At 36.8% G+C, this 18,116-nt stretch overlaps 1 long non-coding RNA gene across 1 annotated transcript; it reads right to left on the bottom strand.

Moving 5' to 3' along the window:
• Nucleotides 1-731: 731 nt before the first annotated feature.
• On the bottom strand, nucleotides 732-2,538 carry LOC147497455 (uncharacterized). The gene is made up of 3 exons (XR_015195130.1): nucleotides 2,462-2,538; nucleotides 2,239-2,338; nucleotides 732-846 (listed from the first exon to the last, which is right to left on the bottom strand). It is a non-coding gene; the product is annotated as an uncharacterized LOC147497455 (long non-coding RNA).
• Nucleotides 2,539-18,116: the final 15,578 nt, after the last annotated feature.

Genomic DNA, 18,116 nt, shown 5'->3' with positions numbered 1-18,116 from the left:
TTAGTAATTTATTAGTAACGGTTATTGATTTTGTTTTTAATTCGTTTCCAACAAATAAAAGTGTTGGTAATTTTCCATTTCTAATGGATAGGTAACCGTTACTTATGCTTCAATTACTAACGGATACGTAACCGTTGCTAAATTTGGAAGCATAAAAAGAAAATTAAATATTTTGGTCCCAATTGTTCCTAGACCACCTGCTTCTATTATCCATCCCACATATTATACACATCCATCCCACTAAAAACTTAAGCATTCACTTGGATACAATAACAGGAAAGAAAGCACTTAAACCAAACATACTCTACATAATTCATTCACAAATTGCAAATCTTAACTTTGATAACACTTTATTTATGAGATAATTAACCAAAAATATAATAACAATCATTAAACTCATTAAGTCTTTTGTAAACAAAATACATGGATAGAATTAGTCCTAATAACTCTAAAACAAAACCCTTTGATCTCTCACGTAACTCTAAAACATACAAAATATTAGGAATTGAATTGTGGTGATGCCTTCACTACTCGCAAATAGTAGGCCAACTTGTCATGAGATGTTATGATGATGCCTTCACCACTTTGGTCAAATTGCGGTCTTCCAGCACGTCCAAATATCTAAAAAAAGGTATCATAGTATGTAATTAACTTATACTAATGGGAAAACCATTTATTGCATCAATATTTTATCTTCTAATAATCGAGGCAAAATGTGACCATAATATATATACGTTTAATCAATATTTAAGATCCAGGAAGTTGAGTGTAGTGTCTTACCTGCATCAAATCAAACATTCCAAGATCTCGCCATCCTTCTGCTTTAGGACCATATAATTGGGTCCCCTAAAAACAAAACAAGAAAAAAAAAGATATTGGATAATGAATATGAAGGAAAACTTGAGAAGAAGGATATACATGTTGATCAAATGAACGAGTGTCAATCAATGATGGTGCATTAAATCTTTCGTTGAGAATCAATTGGGTCATCTTTGCCAAAAAAATTTGGTTGAATATCAATATATTTAGTTCAACCATAGCAATATGAATTTAAACATTAAAGTAACAGTTCAGAGAGAAAATCTGCATCTTTCCACTTACAAAACACTGATGGAGAAATTGAAAGCTCATAAAATTGACACTACTAAATGTTGGGGGTAGAACAAACGTTTTTCAATAATTTACAATCCGCAATCCATCTACAAGGTCACAATTCCATTTCAACTTGGGGGTATACCGTATATCACCGGTGTTTTTCAAAAAAATTCAAACCTAAAACCTTCTTATTTTTTCAATTTATGTAAGAAAATATGTTGATATGATTGTTAGACTTAAGCTAGGTTCCCCTAGCCTGTAGGATTGGCGGCTTTGGCGCAACTTTCAGGCTTTGTTCTCATTATTATTCGCCCCTCCCACAATTCCATGAAGTCTATGTGGGAGAATTGTAATAGTTTCTACTATTACAGGTAGTGGTCTGCCTAAACCTAAGATTTATTAAAATAATACTAATAATATATCAACATCTCATAAGATAGAAAGAACTATGCATGGTGATGAGAAGAGATAACAAATAAAGGTAGGGTATACATAAAGGATCTGTAATGCCTGTAAAAACTATCCATCAAGAGAATCCACAGAGTGTGAAGAGAAAGTGTCTAGCAAGGACAGGGAGAGAAAAAGACAAGTGCAAGTGTGCAACAGATGAACTAGTAGGACCAAACATACAAGTATGTAACACAAAATAGTAGATGAGGTAAACTCACATGATTCTTTAGCTGAATACCTAAACGAATAAGAAACCTATTGGACACGCTTTTTGACTCTAGAAACCTATTGGACATGCCTTTCAATTCTAAGCCATAGTGGATAGAAAGAGTACCCACTATCCAACTAGATTTTGGGAAAAAGAATTTACGAGGATAACTCCATGTGCTAATACAATCACGATAATTCTACATCTAAAAATGATGACACAAGTTGATTTCTTTATTAACTGTGAAAATAATAATATGCTAAAGCCTATTATCCTATATTTCCCACACTAACCTTCTCAAACAGTCAAACCTTGGAAGGCATGGATTTCTATAATCTCATATCCGACACACTTAATACCCAACTTCAAATTGATCATAGGGACAACATTCCAGTAAGGTTTTATTTATTTAATAGTCAAATAGGATATGGTTTATTGAACCAATTTTTGTAATAAAATACTAAAAGATGCTCATAAATATTTACCTGTCAGGATCAATTGTAAGTACGATAACATTCGGGAGAATTCTTGTTGCAATTTCAGTGGTGTCATAATAGGAACTGGTTGCACATAAAGCCATAACACCTGCCACAAAATATATTATGTACTCATCAGTTGAAAAATATGATAAGTTATCTAAAACATGGGAGACTACATCTATAAAGAGTAGATATGATTGACGCATTGTGAAATCGATTGGAGTAATACCTGCTCCACGAGCTGGACTGAAAGTATCATGCAGAGCACGAACTGTAAATGCATTAATCAGAACCCTCTTCCTTGTCTACATTGCAAATCATTGAAAATTATGGTTAATAAAATTATTATTAAGTAGGTCGGCATATGCCACCTAATTACTTGTAAGAGCTAACAAAATGCTCCAGTCATGAGCATGTTCTAAACAATCACCCCGAATATCTAACATCTTAACTAGTTAAATCCGCATCCCAGCTTATAACTACCTAAAATGAAATAACTTTCAGTGTAGTTTGAAGAGCAACAAATCTACAGAATATGATGGTTTTACAAACTAACCCCTTCATTAAGATAGCCAACAATATTCCCAAGAAGAATTGTGGTATTTGTTCTGATTGCCGGTTCTTCATCCACCTGAATGACTGATAAAATTGTAAAAACTACAAGAAAAACAGATATCAAGTATTCAACCATATCTAATGGTTTCAATAAATGAAAGTACAAAATGATCATATCTTGTGTAATGATAAAGAATGTAGGACCACTAACATTGAACAAAGAATAATTTAGACAACCACACCTGTAGTTTTGAAAGATATTTCAGCAACGATCCTGAAATAGTACGTTGCGATAGCTGCAATTCCAAACCAAACACGAAGAAACTTTTATAATATGCTTTATTAAAAATAATTTAATGTAGCAAGATGGAAAGATATTACTGTCCTCACAAGAGAAACAATACAAGCCATAAGACAGCCAAAGAAACTCTAACCTCTACGAAAAATGTCAGATAGATTAAAGGGCTCTAACATATTTGAAAATGTACGCCACAGACATCTACAAACTCACAATATAGTATCACCTATCTAACTAGGATGGAAAAGGATGAGTGGGCTACAAGGTGGAAACCTCACTGGGATGTCTTAGTTTCCGTGCAGATACGTATATAGTATAGACTCTCTTGGATGTAATATGGTTTGCTTTCCTTAATGAAATTTCATTATATAAATAGAGACTTAAACATAAATTGTACAATTCTATGAGGTGTCAGAAGTTATATGAAACTTGAAAGCCTAGAGAAGCGATTCATACCTTAGGAGCCAATACAAGCAAGGATTTTAAAGTCAACTCCCGAAGAAAAGCAGATGTATCAGAAAAAGCCCATAGCAACATGAGGGTGAACCTAATCGCAAGGATCACTCAAACATTTTAGGATTTCCAATCTGATATTGAACGGAATAAATACATATATATCAGGTGGATTATGACCTAAAGAGTTTTCTAAATGTTAGAAGAGAAACTATCATCGTTGACCACATACTTGCTCGTCTACAATTTGAGAAGACAATGATTCTCCGTACTGATCTATATCTTTGGAGGGCCTTGACTTCGAATTGCCCGGTCATTCGATGCAAAAAGTTTCATAACAGTTGGTAGTACCTGCAAATGAAAAGCAAGGATGCATCACAAAAGTAATTTTGTTATAGGAAAGCAAAACAACACATCGAATTATATGGTAGTATAGAAGAAACATAACAAGATAATCACCTTAACACTATATTCTTTAGTAACAGTTCAATCACTAAGGTTTCTGTCCCAGCCTTGTTCATTACGTTATTACTAAGATCAACCTTTCTCCTCAGCGGTAGAATAAATGGATGCCCAATGTCCTTTGCTTTAAAGTCTTTTCCATAACATAATACACCAACATTCAAATCATTGTGATATGCTTCCAGTCACACTCACTACTCCAGTCTATTAAGTGAATCACTACTATTAACGTTTGTTGTTTTCAATACATGTTTCCTCCTTATTCTCGATGAAAACTCTTTGCAAAGCTTTTGGGGCATGAAAAATGATATAACTTACAATCTGCGTAACATGGACACTTCATATTCTCAAAATATCTGTGTCGAATACATACCGTTGTCTATATTCATGCCTCAGCTCTTCCTAACGTTTCATTGGTAACACCAAGTGCTACAAGGCTCCCTGTGTATGTTACAGCTTGAAATAGTTGGTTAAAAGTAAGGGTACTTTCCCTTTAATATCTTCCTCCAAATATATAACAAGTGCCTACCAAGTGCGATTATTGTTATTAGAATCATGTTTTGGAAGGTCTAAACTACAGAATTCTGCTGGAATTCTCTATGAACAAAAGAAATAGAAATAAGTTCCCCTATTTATATTCCTAATTATCTGTCACTCGAAGAGCATCAAGAAGAATGCTTTTACCACACAACTGCATGTAACTAAGGACAAAGCTTTTACAAAGCTAGGGAACCGAGGGTCAAGGTTTGCTTGAACTTTTTCTGCGCTTTTCATACCACATATCTTAGCTATATCACAAATGGCGAATACTAGCTTATGTTGAAAGCTTCAAAAGAAATAGAAAAGATTTATGAGACAAGCAATAAAAAAAGAAGGCCAACATAGACTTTGTTGAAACAGGAAAAAAGGATTTGGTATACCTTGCAGGTGTCTCAGATGGATTAAGAACCACCTGTTCAAGTACACGGTTCGATCAGTCATTCAAACCTTTATTATGACTTGAGCAATAATTTTAAAGTGCTAATGCTGAGCCGTGCAACTCAGACGTAGAAGCTTGGAGTCATTGACACTTCAATCCATAAGAGTTAATCCTCATAAGCTTAATTCTAATTGCAAACAAGTAATTAAACCGCAGAGTCATCTTGTACATACATGTGACCCGACAACTAATTTGGCACACCCTAGCTTGGTTTGACAAAATACAGATATTTTAGACAACACATATAGGGAGAAAAGAAAGGGAGCAATGGAGAAAAATAATCCAACCGTCGCATCATGTGCTTCTTAGGCCACATTTGGTATCGCTGAAATCATAAACAGCTATTCTCTTCGAAAATACACATTGTAAAAGCCAAGTCAAACAATAATTTTATCTACTTAATTCAACATTCAAAAGTGATTACATGTAGCTTAAATTTGGTTACTTCTTCACTCATGTCTCTTTAGTTCATTAAGGAAAATGAAGTCTCAACCACATATACATGAAAAAGATGCTCAATGAAAAGAAGGTTTATAACTATGTAAATTCACGTGATAACAATAAGTCTCAACCCGACTTTTCTACTATTTCGTTATTCTGAAAATGTTAAATAACGAGTTGCATCAATGAAAAGAGTGAAAATTACAAGAAAGGCGAGCGCACACACACACACACAGAAACAACAACGGGAGGCTCCAAGGAAGCAGAGACCAACCATACCACAACAAATTTTATATTTATAGTAATATGAAATCCAATACTAACAGTAATAACAACACTTAAAAAATCAAATCACAACACATGGAGTAAATAGATCTAACAAAAAATGTAATTTTTTTCGAATCAAATAATTAATAACTATCAAGCAAGCTTCTTTTGTATAAAAGATGCATCTTTTATCTGATAATCCAAAGTTAGAAACCCAGAATCAATTTTGAACAATAATTTAAAGGGGGAGGAGGAAGAGAAGAAGAACAAGAAGGGGAAAAAACAAGGGGGAGGACGACTTACGAAGTGAGGAATCGAAACCTTAGCCGACAACACCGCTCCACTGGTTTTTCTTTCTTTTTTTCTTGATCTTTGTTATTCTTTTTAGAGAATCGGGTTTAGATGAGCAGAAAATACTCCCGCTGAAGTTTTCGTGATTTCTTTTTAGTGTGATTTTTCTTTTTCTTTTTCAACATAATTCTTCCCTAACACTAACGTATACTGAAACGTGACAAAATATACAAAAATGTTACATAATATTACCAACTGATACTTGTATTTCTAACGGATAATAAATGTTTTAAATTACCTAACGAATACATATGTGTTAGTAATGAAAAACCTCATTGGTTGCAAATTAGCCCAAATGGTGTAGTGATTGGTCTAAAAGTATTATTGTTAGGGGGTTAAAACTACAGTTTTGGGCTCTTATCATTCGGTCGCACGAAGACAAGGTCAACATCAACACGAGCTTCATCGTTCTGGATGTCAACTCGTCATATACTGCTATTTTAGGACAACATTGGATCCACAAGATGCAAGAAGTTCTATCAACACTCTATCAGGTTTTACGGTTCCTTGGTCCCAGAGGCATGATGGAGCTCAGAAGCAACCAGCTTGATGCCCACAATTGCAAGCATATCCTCTCAATCAACAAGCCTACTAGGGCTTCACTCAAAAACAAGGGAGAGATCGCTAAAGCTAAGCTGGCAGAAGACTTCATCTCTGAGGTCAAGACCTTAACAAAGGCCATTGAAGCAAATTGAGAAAGGAAAACACTGGGGGCTCAGTCCAAAATGCCCCTCCAGAAGCTCAGACCCTAGAGGTCGTCCTACACCTTCCGGTCAAGGAGACACCGCCAGAGACAAAGAACCCCAGAGGTCGCTCAGCCCACTAAGGCGGCTGCTTAGACCGAGCTGAAGGAAAAAGTCAACCTAGGGACTGAGGATGACCCCAAGTTCGTTTATGTAGGAGCTAACCTTGATCCTACTCTCAAAACACAACTTGTAAATTTTTTATCATTAAATAAAGATGTTTTTGCTTGATCGTACATCGATGTGCCTGGAATTAACCATAATATTGCATGCCATAAGTTAAATGTTAACCCAAATGCAAAACCAGTTCACCAACGACCTAGGAAACTATCTCTTAGGTTCAAAAAAGTGATAAACGATGAGATTAACAATTTCCAAAAAGTAGGATTCATTAGAAAAGTGGAATACCCCGAGTTGATTGCTAGCATTGTAGCAGTCATAAAATAGAATGGTGCAACCAAGAAACCCATAAAGATAGCTTCTCCTTACCAAGAATCGACTAACTCATGGACCAAACCGCTGGCCACAAACTCCTATCATTCATAGATGCCTACAGTGGCTACAACTACACTGGCAGAAGAAGACCAAGAAAAAACCTCATTCATAATAGAGCAAGGCATCTATTATTACAACGTCCTCCTATTCGGCATAAAGAATACTGGAGCGACCTACCAATGATTGGTCACCGATATGTTCCAAGACATGTTAGGAGATACCATGGAGGTCTACATAGACGACATGGTGGTAAAAAGCAAGAAAGCTGGAGATCACTTGGGTCATCTCGAACAAGCGTTCTCCAGACTGATTCAAACTCAGATGAAGCTCAACCCAGATAAATGCCTCTTCAAAGTGTCCTCCGGGAAATTTCTTGGATATCAAGTATCCCAATAAGGGATAGAAGCAATCTCATATCAGATTCGAGTGTTCCTGGATATGCCACATCCAAAAACAAAGAAGCATATAAAGAAATTATCTGGGATGGTGGCAGCTCTAAACCAAATCATATCGAGAGCATCTGACAAATGCCGATCCTTCCCACAAATTCTCAAAAAGGGTGAACAATTCTCATGGAATGAGCAATCCCACCATGTGTTCTTTACTCTCAAAGGCTACCTCATAACACCACCCATACTAGCAAAACTAATTGTTGGAGAGACGCTGAGGCTATACTTGGCTGTCTCTGACTTCGCCATTTGTTTGGTTCTCTTCAAAGAGGAATAGAATGCTAATAAGCCAATCTACTTCACTAGCAAGACGCTATTACCATCTTAAAAAAACTATTCCACAATTGAAAAGGCAGTACTTGCATTACTTTATTCCACAAGAAAGTTTAGGCCATACTTCCAGGCGCATCCAATCAAAGTTCTGAATGATCTACCTCTGAAGAAAATCCTTATCAAAGCCAACAAGACAACATGCATGGCAATATGGCCAGAAAAACTAGGGGAACACCACATAGAGTTTACCTCGAGAACCTCATAGAAGGGACAAGTCGTTACAGATTTCTTAGCCGATTTCCCAGTCGACGATCTTAACAGGGAACCACCGGCCGACATCCTGACCTCTAAACAACAGGACGCATCTGTATGGTCACTTTTTGTAGATGGAGCAAGCATTCCTGGTGGCAGCGGAGTTGGTGTAGTCCTAGTGTTACCAGATGGCAACATGGTGGAAAAATCAGTTCGCATTGATTTTACAACCTCGAGCAATGAAGTTGAATACGAACCCTAATTATGGGGATTCACACGACATTAAAACTCGATTTCCAGGAGTTGAAGGTCTTTAGCGATTCATAACTAGTTGTTCGCCAGGTCGCCAACTAGTACACCACCAATGAAAGTAACCTTTCTAAATATCTCCAAATTGTAAATCAAATACTACCTTATTTTAAGAAAGTCACCATGCACCATTTCATAAAGGAAGAGAACGCCACGCAGACAGCCTGGTGTACCTAGCGATTCGAACACCTAACTGTGACCCTTGGAAGCTACTCATCGAAGTAATCGATAAACCTGCTTACCAAAATGAGCACGTCTTGGAAGTCAATGACCTATGCCCACTTTTTGAAACTCAGATGAGTCAATCATGGATGCAACCTATCATAGACTATGTCAAACTAGGCAAAGCACTAGAAGATCGACTCAAGGCCAGACAAGTTCGCTACCAGTCAGGTCGCTACTACCTAGTAAATGACAAATTGTTCAGAAAGTCCATTAGAGGACCTCATCTGAGGTGCATAAGCCCAGAACAAGATCAGATGATTTTCATAGAGATCCATGAGGGAGAATGTGGCAATCATGTAGGAGGTCGTTCTGTGGCTCATAAAGCGATCTCACAAGGCTACTTCTAACCAATAATCTAGATCGATGTAAAAAAGTATGTACTCAAATGCATCAAGTGCCAAATATTTGGCCATAATATCATCCAGCCAACTCGAGAACACATCAACATTGCCATCCCTTGGCCATTCCCCATGTGAGGTGATAAGAGCCCAAAATTATAGTTTTAACCCCTTAATAATATTACTTTTAGACCAATTATGTGATTAATAAATAAGAGTTAGTACTGTTTATGTGATTTTATGTATTCCAGGCATTGGAGTTAATTCTGTAAAGAAATACGTCACTTTTGCAAGATAAAGGAGCAAGGGTTGGTCGCTAAGAAGTTTTATGATTAAAGGCCAAGATTCAAGGAGAAAAATCCTTTCTAAAGCCTGGTCAAAGCTGAAAAGTCAAAGTCAACGCGGGCAGAAACAACGCATAAAAGTCAACATAACTTTCGCAGGCCGTATCTTTGGACTCAGACCTCAAAATTGGGCCTATCATATGTCAAAACGACCGGATCGGAAAGAGATTTCTAATGGTGTAAGTCTTGACCCAATCAGAAGAGTAGAAGTGGACAAAAAGGCTATTAAAGTTATTTCCAGCAAAAACCCTTTGTGGACTGAAGTAATGAGGTTTTGGGCTCGATTTTCCTGCCCAAAACATGGCTCCAAAGCCCATGCACGAAATTGTTAGACCTAGCCTCTCCTATATAAAGAGGACTAAGGCTTGACTCTTAATGACTTAGTTTTTAATTCAGTACTTAGTTTATAACTTATATGTTATTCCATTAGTTAGTTAGTTATTTATAAACTTAGTTTTAAGTTAGCTTTAATTCAGTTTGAATTCTTAGACTCTTTTAATTAGATTAATAAAGTAATTATTATTCTTTCAATAATGTCTTGTTCTTATTCTTCTTATTACATGATAAATGATAGTTTGATGGCTCAAGGCTAAACCTCCATTAGAGGGGTTTGAGGAAGCCTTGATGAAGACTTGATTGTGTTAGTGTAGATATAGTTGTGATAATCTATTCCACTCTAGGAAGTAATTAGTTCACCATGAGAATGGATTTAATTTCTTCACATGCTAATTATTAGTTGGTAGAGATTGTCATGATTAATTAGGGATTAGAAATACCCAATCTTTACATAAAAATGTAAAGATTAGGATTACAATGAATTCTATGCTAGTTTATTAAGTCGAATCAAAGTGGAATCAAATTCTCCTAATTCCTTCTCATATTTTCATCTTAGTATTGAATTTCCATAGTTTGATTTATAACATCTTGATTAGTTAATTCACCATCTTAGTTAAATTTCAAATCCATTACTCTCATCATTTTGTTAGAATTAATGAACTAGGAAATATTATGTTTAAATGAACTAGGAGTGGAACGAATTCTCTACTCCAAATATTGCATTGATAACGAGAGTAGAACTTTGATACATTAGAGTAAAATTCATTTAGTTTTACTTATTCTTGAGTTTAATTAGTTAAGTCTAGGTAAAACTATACTTTTTATGTTTATCAAATGGCGCAGCTGCCATCTTAGTTTTGCTTAGATTCAATTCCTTTAGTAGTGTTAATCCTACCAAAATCCCATTAAACCCACCCACCCTTGTTTTGATCTAACTGTGTTTGTTTAGTTCAGAAACTAATTTTTTTTGTGGAAAAAGCAAGAGTGCGATACGCTCTTTCTATAGCCAATATTGGAACGCGACCCGCCCTATATTGCCTGGAAATCGAGTCAGGCAAGAGCGCGACCCACCCCTTTACAGGCAAATTATGAGTGCGACCTGCCCTCGAGGGCCTAAACTTCTTGTACAACAAGAGCGCGCCCCGCGCCCCCTGTAGGCAAATTCCGAGCGCGCCCGTGCCCCATACTGAACCAGCCTGATTTTCACAGGTTAGTTTAAAACTTTCATTGTTCAAAGTTATTCAATGTTGCTATCTACTTGAATACACTGAAATCGCGTATACAAGATGCTATTCAAACCCGTAGCAAGGAGACATTTAGGTACTCCTTCTTCCACTCCTCACCTCTCTTGTTAGAGGATTTATTCTAGCATATCAGGGTTATTTTGACTGTTGTTGTGTTTCTTTAATATTAGACTTAGCCTTGCATGAGATTAAGGTCAGATAAGGAAAAAACAACTAACGTAATCTATCATGAATGTCAACACACACACCTATCTAGTATACCGCACACTACACCTGAAATAATGGCTCAAGAAAGAGAGACTTCTCTCTCTGACTTTTTACAAAGCCCTAAATGATAGCCCTAAGTCTTGCATCGTTCTTGCAGACCCAGTGGGGGATTTCTAAATCCCCCCGAATATATTTAATTTGTTACCAGTTTTTCATGGGTTAGACCATGAAAAGCCTTATCGGCATATGCGTAGGATTGAACAAATTTTTACCACATTTCATCATCCTACGGTAGGTGCGGAACAAATTAAACTGAAGGTGTTTTCTTTCACCCTAGCCGATAAGGCGGCGTCTTGGTTAACTGCCCAAGCGCCTAATTCTGTGGACTCATGGGACAAACTTGTTCAATTGTTTATGGAACAGTTTTACCCACCACTAAAGATAGATAAAATGCTTTACAAGATTTAATTTTTTTGCCAGAATCCTCATGAATCCTTTTCAGAGGCCTAGAATCATTTCACTGATCTTCTTATAGAGTGTCCACACCATAACCTTGCGAAAGACATGTTAGTTCGTTCCTTTTTCAAGTGGCTTTTACACCATCACAAAGAGGTCCTTGATATAATGAATAAAGGTAGTTTGCTCAGTAAAGGAGTCTCAGAGGCTTATAGGTTTTAGAAGATTAAACAAAGCGTAATAATAATTGGGGGGTAGTGACTGATAAGGTTATATACTAAAAGCATTACTTTTCTATTAACTCTAATTCTTTCTATTTTGAATGAGAATCATATGGGCAAATGTTATGCATATTATATATGTTATTAGTTATATGCATGCGTCTAATACTTTATATTGTAGATGATATGGTGTGTGGTGACACACAGAAGATCATATCATTAGTACCTTATAAAGTATAAGTAAACGTTCACAACCTAGATGGATTTGCACAAACCATTAGTACGGTTGTAGTATAATCTGGTATTAGTCTATCTTGACTATAGGATTACACTAGTACACTTTGTGTGTATTGAACATGACCAAATGAGGTTGTTTCTCTTTATACTGACTATATAAGAGAACAAACGCCTCTGTTATTATGGATGTTCTTGTCCTCTTAATCCGGATATAATAACGAGTACTTACGTGCATTGTACATTGCTTTAAATCATCTATGAGTGAGATTCATTTGTGAATCAACAAACTCGGCGGATTGGGTAATGACATTGTATGTTAGGTGTGCTGTTGATTATAGAAGGAATCCGTGTTCCGCAAGAAGTCGGGTTGATGATGTCCCCTTGAGGAGCTCAAAAATATTGTCATGTAAACCTTGTAGGTGGATTTATTCCGACATGACAATGAGGTTGAGTGGTACTACTCAAGGAAATAAGAAGTTGATTAATGTAGTTGTCAGTAACTTGACTTAATCAACGGGCATTCGATATCTTAACACAGGGAGATCGATGAGCAAATAATATGGAGCCCATAAACGTAATTTAGGATTAGGGTGGTAGTGCAACAATGGCAATTAGTGGAATAAGACATTTGTTGACGGACTTGGGCCATGTGTTCTGGGCGAACATGGGAAGCCCAAGCCCGTCAGGAGACCTAACCCTAATTTCTCCTCATGGTCCCTACTGTAGCCTATATAAAGAACCCTTTTTTCTTTGCCGAAATTAATCAATTTCAGTGATTTAAAAAGAGAGGCAAAGAGATAGAGAAAGGGTTGGTAGATCGTTACCCACACAACGTCCATTCTAAGGATATGAATACAACAGAAGATCAAGAGGTTGCTGATTCGGATTCTCAAAGAAATCACAGCTGATAAAAAGGTATGATTCCTAACAAAATTGTGAACACCCCTTATTCCGATGTACATGGGTTTTCACAGTTTGTAAACCATTCAATGAAACCATAATGGTTCCTACAGTGACGATATCCCCCGCTCCGCTAGTTCTTCTTCAACAGTTAAGGCTACCAGTATGTTTGATGTTAAATTCGATCCTGCGCTTAAAACTCTAATTAAACCCCTCACTAAAAAGGTAAAGGCTATTTCTGTTCAACAAAAGCCTACCCCTATCAAGAATGTCAACTCTATTCCATATAATTTCTGTTTGAGTCCTGAGCATCCCGACTCCTATTGTCGTCTCACCTATGAACAACAGCCATCACAACCAGATAATGTTTGCTCCATCAATAGCTATCCTATTCCTAACGCCCCTTGGAGACAAAATCCCAACTTCAGTTGGAGAAATAATCAACAAGTTCACGTCCAGTGTATAATAATCAAAATGTTAGGCCAACAAACAATTACAACCAAGCTCCACCACGACAAGGACAAGGACGAGGGAATTATAATAATTATAATGCTAATAGAGGTATCGTTCCGGTAAATAATAACTTTCACAACCCACCCATTAATAATCAATGTGACATAATTCCTGTCACACAACCTGTAACAACCACTCCTCTACACCTGAATCGTTTAGACGCATTTATGCAAACCCAACAATAAATTTTACAGTCCATCCAACTTTCCTTACAGCAGTTAACCCAAGAGAAAGTGCAACCAAAAGGTGTGTTTCTAGGTCAAGCGATACCTAATCCTAAAACACTAAACATATCCTTTGAGGTAAACGATAATATTAGTAATGAAAATGGAAAAGTATGTGAGTTAAATGCTATCACCACTCTCCGTTCTGGCACAGTGGTTGATGACACTGTAAATATGCCCGTTGTTACACCACCAATAGTCATGACAAATGAAAACTTACTAGATACCGAACTAGAAACTGAAGATCCTGATAGGGTTATATACTAAAAGCATTACTTTTGTATTAACTCTAATTCTTTATATTTTGAATGAGAATTATATGGGCAAATGTTATGCATATTATATATGTTATTAGTTATAAGCATGTGTCTAATACTTTATGTTGTAGATGATATGGTGTGGACACACAGAAGATCATATCATCAGTACCTTATAAAGTATAAGTAATCGTTCACAACCTAGATGGATTTGGACAAACCATTAGTATGATTGTAGTATAATATGGTTTTAGTATATCTTGACTATAGGATTACACTAGTACACTTTGTGTGTATTAAACAGTATCAAGTGAGGTTGTTTCTCTTTATACTGACTATATAAGAGAACAAACACCTCTGTTTTTATGGATGTTTGTCCTCTTAATCCAGATATAATAACAGGCACTTACGTGCATTGTATATTGCTTTAAATCATCAATGAGTGAGATTCATTTGTGAATCAACAAATTCGATGGATTGGGTAATGACATTGTATGTAAGGTGTGTTGTTGATTATAGAAGGAATCCGTGTTCCACAAGAAGTCGGGCTGATGATGTCCCCTTGAGGAGCTCATAAGGAATATCATGTAAACCCTGCAGGTGGATTTGATTCAACATGACAATGAGGTTAAGTGGTACTACTCAAGGACATAAGAAGTTGATTAATGTAGTTGTCAGTAACTTGACTTAATCAACGGACATTCGATATCTTAAACACGGGGAGATCCACAAGCATATAATATGGAGCCCATAAATGCTGACACGTAATTTAGGATTAGGGTGGTAGTGCAACAATGTCCTTTAGTGGAATAAGCCATTTGTTGATGGACTTGGGTCATGTGTTCTGGGCGAACATGGGAAGCCCAAGCCCCTCAGGAGGCCCAACCTTAATTTCTCCTCATGGTCCCTATTGTAGCCTATAAATAGAAACCTTTCTTCTTAGCCGAAATTTGCTATTTATCTTGATTGAAAAAAGTGGCAAGAAAAGATAGATCCAAATCGGTTCTAGCTTTGTGAGAAAGAAAGGGGTTGGTAGATCGTTGCCCACACAACGTCCAATTTATTGAAAGAAATACAACAGAAGATCAAGAGGTGGTTGCTGATTTCATAGCTATTGGATTCTCAGAGATATCAAGAAGTTGATCTAAAGGTATATTTTCCAATCCAAAATCGTGAGAACCATTAATTCTGCTGTGCGTGGTTTTCACGGTTTGTAGAAATATTCATTCTGAAATAACGGATCCTACATATCCTACCCCTATAAAGGTACCAGTTAAACCACAACCTAAGAAACAAAAAGCCAAGGTTAAACATCCTGTTGATCCATATGCTAAATATAGAGAGAAACCAACGTTTCCCCAGAGATTAGCCATGTTAACCAAGGATATGAATTTTGATGAGATTAGGGAAGTTTTCAAAAATCTAATGATAAACCTACCCTTTCTTGAAGCGATTAAAATGTTACCGCACCATGCTAAGTTTCTCAAAGAGTTGTGCACTACTAGGCGTAAGACAAATGTTCCTAAAGACGCATTTTTTAATTGAACATTTTCCAACTTTATCCAAACCCTAGCCCTAAACTACACATAATAAAAAGCATACCCAGCTAACTAGTTGAGAATTGGATGAACTGTAAAAAGAGAAGAGAAGGCCTTGCACAAAAACAAAATAGTTAGAAGCTTTGAAAAGCAAAGAAAGAAAAGAAAGAAAAGATTCAAAACAATCGAAATCTCCCAAATGTTTAAAATCAAAAGGAGTCGAATTCAAAAGAAACAAAAGCAAAGTTAGAACATCCAAAAAGCAAAATCATATGGAGTCACAAAGCCAAAGGGCTAAAGAATGAATAACAAATTTGGAAGAAAAAAAAACAAAACGAGGTTCTTCTCTAGTTACAAATATCCTGAAGACCCAATTTCTTAAGTTATGAGAGTTTGTCTTCCCTTACCTTTATTTCTAAACCACTACCTTATCCCCGTAACTCCTAATAAAAGGTCTCTAGCTCAACTAGGAATAGGATGGTATGATAGTAAGTGGATATTGTGATCAATCGACCCTAGTTTCTTTAGATGTCATTCGAGTATATGAGGAATATAAGTGCCCTCTGCACTTAAGAAAATGATATTTTAGTGAATCTAACAGAGAGTTGTGATTGCAATAGACCCCTATGAGAATCTATTTAAGGACGCTCTCCAAGAGTTTTGGAAACGACTCTGCTTTTATATTTCACTACTCATGTTTAGCACGTTTATCTTTAGATGATTAAATTATTATATATATGGTATTATTAGTTCAAAAGAGCTTGTAGGGGAAATTCCGAGTATCCCCTGATCTTCCACTGTGCCTTGTGATTTGGAATCTTTTGCTGAATAGAGAAGGGATGAGATGATGATGAGTTCAGGGTTGAACCATTGGACGGCTGCCTACGTATCTCCTTTCTTCTATTTGAGAATTAAACCCTATTTTCCATCATTCCTAAGAGCGAATACTTATGGTTTATATAGGAAGGGTGACGAGAGTCCTAGGGTTAAGGCTGTCCTCATAGCTTGAGAGTTCCCTTCCATCTTTGGACTCTGCCTTCCTATTAGGATTCCTCTTCATATGAAAGTCTGAATCTAGACCATATCTTGGGAGAGGTAAGTTTCCTTGTTGATCATAATGTCCCATCGTGTATGGGAAGATTATATCTAAAATGTAACTCCTAAGATATGTCATCACAATTCTTTCCTTATCATTAAAGATTGCCATCTTCAGTTTTCTTCTGTTCAGGAACTGTCTATATCAATTCCTAATGACTGGGCTAACTATTATGTTTGAAGGTGATCAATCATGTGCCTAGCACATGTCCACTAAACACTCATGCTAACCACAAGATCACTTATTCACAGAATTGATCTGATAGTCCTCGTCTCATTCTGGACATCTATAGTCTTAGGTTATTTCCCACACATGTGTCATCTATTCAGTGTCGGGAAATCCCCCTACAGATGCCCCCGCTCGTGCCAGCTAGCTCATGGGAATTTGAAACGATGCTGCTTTTGGTGCGAGAATCCTTTTCCAAAACTGTTTGTTGGAACTGCTGACATGCTCAACTAATTAAGGATCTAAAAAGATGGATCGAACATACACGCCGTTTCCAAAAAAAGGTAATGATGGCAATTCTATCCATAAAAGACGCACCAATTGGGCTCGACCTAACCGTCTATCTTATCTGTATATAAAAAATCTGGTGAGAGAACTTTCATTATGTCTTCTGCTATCTTTTTATGCATACTGAACATTTTCATCTTCCGTTAGGGTTTAACCAAAGCTTGAAACTTTCCTCTTTCTCGATCATGAATCCCAACTGGTCACTTGTAAACTTCAGAGATCTTTCCTCCGTGGAACTCATCACCATTGGTCAGCTTAAGGCCGGACTTACTCTTCCCCTCCACCCATTGCTAAGAGAGTTTCTGATTCACTTCAACCTTGCTCTTGGTCGGGCAACACCCCTGTTTTATAGAACTGTTATGTACTCTGCCCTTCTTGCCAAAAGGCATGGGTTTTCTTTAAACCGGTGGGTGTTCGATTACTTTTATGAGGCCTGGCGTATTCGAGACCAGTCGTATTATTACCTTATGACTAGAGACAAGAATTTTCAGATCTTCTTTTTTGAGGGGAAGCAGAGTAACGAAGGTTAGGCTGATCGCCACCTTCGTGTGTTGGGAGATGCGTGGGACATTCATCCCTCCAATGTTAATAGTGAGCCAATGGTAATTCTTATTCCCAAAAAACACACCCATGCTCCAACTAGTAAGTCTTCCTACTCAGGTACTTTATAACTAGGTATAAGAGTCTTTTGCCTGAATATCTTTTGCTATTATTCCTTAGATGACTCTTCCCCATGGAATCAATTAACTGCAACTGATGCTGCTACGGTGGACATTATTAAGAAGATCCCCAAGGAACAGAGGATGCATTGGGTGATAGTTCTTGATCCCACTCGTCTTTTTGAATATTTCAACATGTCTTTTGAAGAATTGCTGCAACTAGATCCTGGCTATTCCCCCTTTGGGATA

This window comes from Coptis chinensis, chromosome 5 (genome assembly GCF_015680905.1).
Source record: "Coptis chinensis isolate HL-2020 chromosome 5, ASM1568090v1, whole genome shotgun sequence".
Lineage (NCBI taxonomy): Eukaryota > Viridiplantae > Streptophyta > Magnoliopsida > Ranunculales > Ranunculaceae > Coptis > Coptis chinensis.
Note: the sequence above shows the minus strand (reverse complement) of the source record. Positions and strands in the feature narration are given on the sequence as shown.